This window comes from Solanum pennellii, chromosome 8 (genome assembly GCF_001406875.1).
Source record: "Solanum pennellii chromosome 8, SPENNV200".
In the NCBI taxonomy this organism is placed as follows: domain Eukaryota; kingdom Viridiplantae; phylum Streptophyta; class Magnoliopsida; order Solanales; family Solanaceae; genus Solanum; species Solanum pennellii.
The window spans coordinates 11,941,397-11,945,650 of NC_028644.1; positions in this window are offsets into that span (position 1 = coordinate 11,941,397).

A 4,254-nucleotide genomic window follows, 5' to 3' on the forward strand; every position below is an offset into this window, starting at 1 on the left:
GCGAAGCAGTAGCAGCGCCAAGGAAGAAAACAGCAAGATCGACCTCCGGCGAAGGCAAAGTTCGGATGGATCTATTCAGATCCGTCTTTGGTATTTCTTTTATCCATTATTATTTCGTCTATCCAACTCTCTTAGTTTTGGGTTTCCACCATATTTTCCTATTATTGTAATATGCTTATTATAACTTCGATGTTTAAGATATGCATTGATTCGTATACTTTATTCTTTGGGGTTGATAATTATTTGATTTTTGTATTTGTGTTAACTTTCTCGTGCTCTAGTTCATTAAGTTGGTTGAGAACTTTGCATATTGTCCCTCCTTAAATGTTAATTGGTGATTTTAGCTTGCTTAATAAGGGTAGATTATTTGATAATCGGTCAATATGATTATAAGTTTTTTTGAGTACATTTGATTTCATGAATGATAATAATCATAAGTATGTTATTTCATTATGATTGATATTTCCTACATGTTAGAATATGCTTAATTTGATCTACTAAAATTATAGGATAAACCTTTGCTCATGTGATAGGATAAGAAAAAAGTTTCTTACTTGTTTATTTTTTTGGGAAAATATTTACTTATGCTGAAAATATTGTTTTTTTTAGCTCTCTTAAATTGAGAAATATTAATTGATCTCCTTTTTCTTTAACGTTTGCCTAGATTGATTCTTACATATTTATTTGTGGTAATTTATTATTAGGTAAATGTTTGACCTTAAATTATTTCCTTGTCAAATTTAGTTGCTCATATATTTGGTAAAATAATAATAATAGTTCAAAAGTTGATTTTAGCTCTTCTTTATTAAAAATAATAATAATAATTTTTCTCCCTATTTGTAAATTATTTTCTTACTTGTTTTTATATGGTAAAATAATTTAAAAATAAATTTGATCTGGCCTTTCCTTATTCAAGGAATATATTACTCTTCCTTATTTAATCTTATTTGTTTATATTTTGTAGCATAATAATAATTTAATATTATTTAAGGGAAAATATTGTTGTTTTTCCTAACTTTTATTCTTACTAGTTTATTTTGGTAATGAAATATTCTTAAAAAAAAATTCTGATTTTTAGCTCTTCTTTATTTAAGGAAGAAATATATTATTCTTCCTAATTTCCTTACTTGCTTATATTTGGTGATGATATTTTTAAATTTTGGCTGATTTGAATCTCTTTTTGAATAAGGAAATAGTATATTGATTGATTCCTTAATTTTTTTATTTTCCTTATATGCTCTCTCCCTCTTTGCCATAAATAGGACCCCTCCTTTCATTATAAATAAACATTCACATCTTTGAGAAGAACACATTCTCCCAACTAACACTAACTCTTGCTACAATTTCTCTCATTCTCTCATTGCTCATACACACATTCAGTCTCTCAACTCATCACTCATTCTTATAATACAAGTTGATAAACTTTTCTGCAGAATTGGTTAGTCCTCTTTATTAATTTTAATTTGATTTTTTGCATAATTATAATATTTGTGTGTTGAGAAACGAAACAACAAGGAAGCATCCAAGTTAGTTTCATTATCCTGTTACGTTTGATAATATAACTATGGTTAATCTTTATCTCTTTTTGTGTGTTATTTGCATATATACGAGAGTAATTTGCTACTATAAGTCTACTATATTACAATTATTTCCTCATCGTATATGTTTTACATTACCTCTTCTACCAGGTTTTGAACTTATATTTCAAGATGTTGAAGATTTGCCTAGAAGACATTGTGGACGAAGCCTCGTTCATTTTATTGTTATATATATGTTCATTCGTTCTTTATTTTTACTTGTAATGTTTGTATAACTCGCTAACTCTATATATGTGAAATAAATTTGGGTGGTCGTCTAAGGGAAGCGGTATTATATGTTACTTGTCACTTTGTCGTAAAATCTTATTTGATTAATCAAGCTAGATTTAAAATCAAATATAATGATAAAAAGTTCTTATTGCTTGATCACTTATTTAATCTTGTTTATTTTAGTACTTGAAACTAATTTGGTATTAATATTAATTAATTGTCGTTCCGCATATTCTTTAGGTGGTAATACTAATAAATAAAATCAACATCTTGTCTTTAATTTGTTTTAAATGTTATTCCTACGTCTAGAATCCATGCCTATTGGATTGAACTAAATATTTGCATAAAATGCCCGTAAGGTGTTCATCAATTTAGTTTGTCATTAGAAGTCATGCCATAGGATTTAACTAATAAAATCAAGTTCATTTAATTAGTCGAAATAAATTTTCAGCATGTTAAGTAATTGAAATCAATGTGCTACACTTATTTTTATGTTAAATAATTTCTGCATTTATAATTTTCTTCTACCCGTATTAAAATTGATTCATAAACTATTCTCAACATGTTAAATCTACTTAAATCATTCTCTTGCATTAAATATTGTTCAAAGGTTATCTTCTGCATTTGAACATTCCCTTGTCACATAAATCAGTTGGTAATTTTATGTACGTTCACTTAAATTTTGCAACTTTAAATGCTTGTTGCCCCAATTTACTTTATTAGTTTCTGCATTGCTTGGCTACTTAAAAAATAAAATGGATGAATTTTCAGCATATTACAATATTAATTGTCAGATTAAATCTTTCCTTCACTAATCTCCATGATAAAAAATGTTTTTTGCATGTGATCAATTTGCTACTGTCCGTAAAAAATATTTTTGCATTAGTAATAAATTTGTTGTCGTTCTTAAAATAATTTTTCGCCTTAAACAAAATAAAATTATTTTGCCTTGAATAAAAATTTTCTGCCTTAATAATTAAACCGACTGCTGTTTTAAAATATATATGCATGTGGGATCACTCCCTTGCTACTTAGAATCAAGAGAAAAAAAAACCTTCTTATTAATTTCTGCTCACCTTAAATCAATTGAATATTGACATCTGTATACATGTTATTTTTGTGTGCTCTCACAATTTTTTATTTATTATAACTTTGTATGCTCACACACTTAGCATGAAGACCTTTTCACAATTATGTGTTGTTTGCAAGAGTGTCTAATTAAAATTTAGAGGCCAAATTGAAACCTACCATGCTAAAATAACTGTCTTGTTTGTTTGACTTAGTGTCTAGGAGAGCCTTATATTTTATTTTGTCTAAACCCACCCTTTAAGAGTCCAATGCCTCTTGGACAATAAAGTTGGGACGATTAGGCACCTTGTAGGTACGTTATGCATGCAGTGGTTGGGTAGGGGTAGTTGGCCCTATGGAGATGATGACATCGACTCGGGCTTGAAAGACAAACCTTGGTTTTGTCTGTCCCTATACGGCAGCCTATCGAAAAATAAAAAGAAAAGTCGAGTGTTGATCCAAAAAGTCTCTTAGAGTCTCCCTTCCCTTTATCCCTTTATTTGTTTGTTAATTATATTTATTTTTTGGGGTTGAAATAAATTTGTTTTCTTATTTATTTGTCTCCTTTCTATCCTTCGCTTATCTTTTTTAAAATGCTCGGTATATGTACATCACTTAGTCTCGCATGCCTAATTCTTAATTAAAATAAGAATGTTATCTTAATTTGTTTAATATTATATTATTACATAGTCTTGCATGTTATCTAATTAATAAAGCATCTTTAATTATTCAATAATTCTTATCACTTAGGCTTCACATGTTTAATAAATAATAAATTAATCTTTATTGTTTATTATTATGTTGTCACTTAGCGAGCATACTAATTAGTTAACTAATAAATGAGTGACCTTATTTGCTACTTGTAACCCCCACATAGATTGCATGAGATACGGTCGGGACCTACATTTGTGGATCTTGAGGGATGCCTAACACCTTCCCCTCGAGGTAATTTGAACCCTTACCCTGATCTCTGGCTCGTTGACCTTAGCTAAACTTAGTTAGGTTAGATAGGTGCACTAATGCGCCTTTTTTCCACCATGTGGCGACTCCAAACTCAAAATCCCCAAAGAGTTGTTAGGTCGTGCACAAAATCCGTTTTTGCGAAAAATGGGGCGCGACAAAAATAAATTATCACAAAATTAAATCTAAGTATCAAAACTAGATGGACACAAACACATTATTGAAAACAATTGTACTTGAACTTTAGAAATGAAAGAAGCAACAAAGTCTTGTATCAACTTTTTTAGATGTTGAGCGTCCTCAGTTGCCTAGCACGAAAAATTCTTAAATTAGTTAAATATAAACTTCAAATCCAAGAATGTGTGTGGGTGTGGGTGTGTGGGGGGGGGTGTGGGTGTGGGTGTGGGTGGGTGTGGGT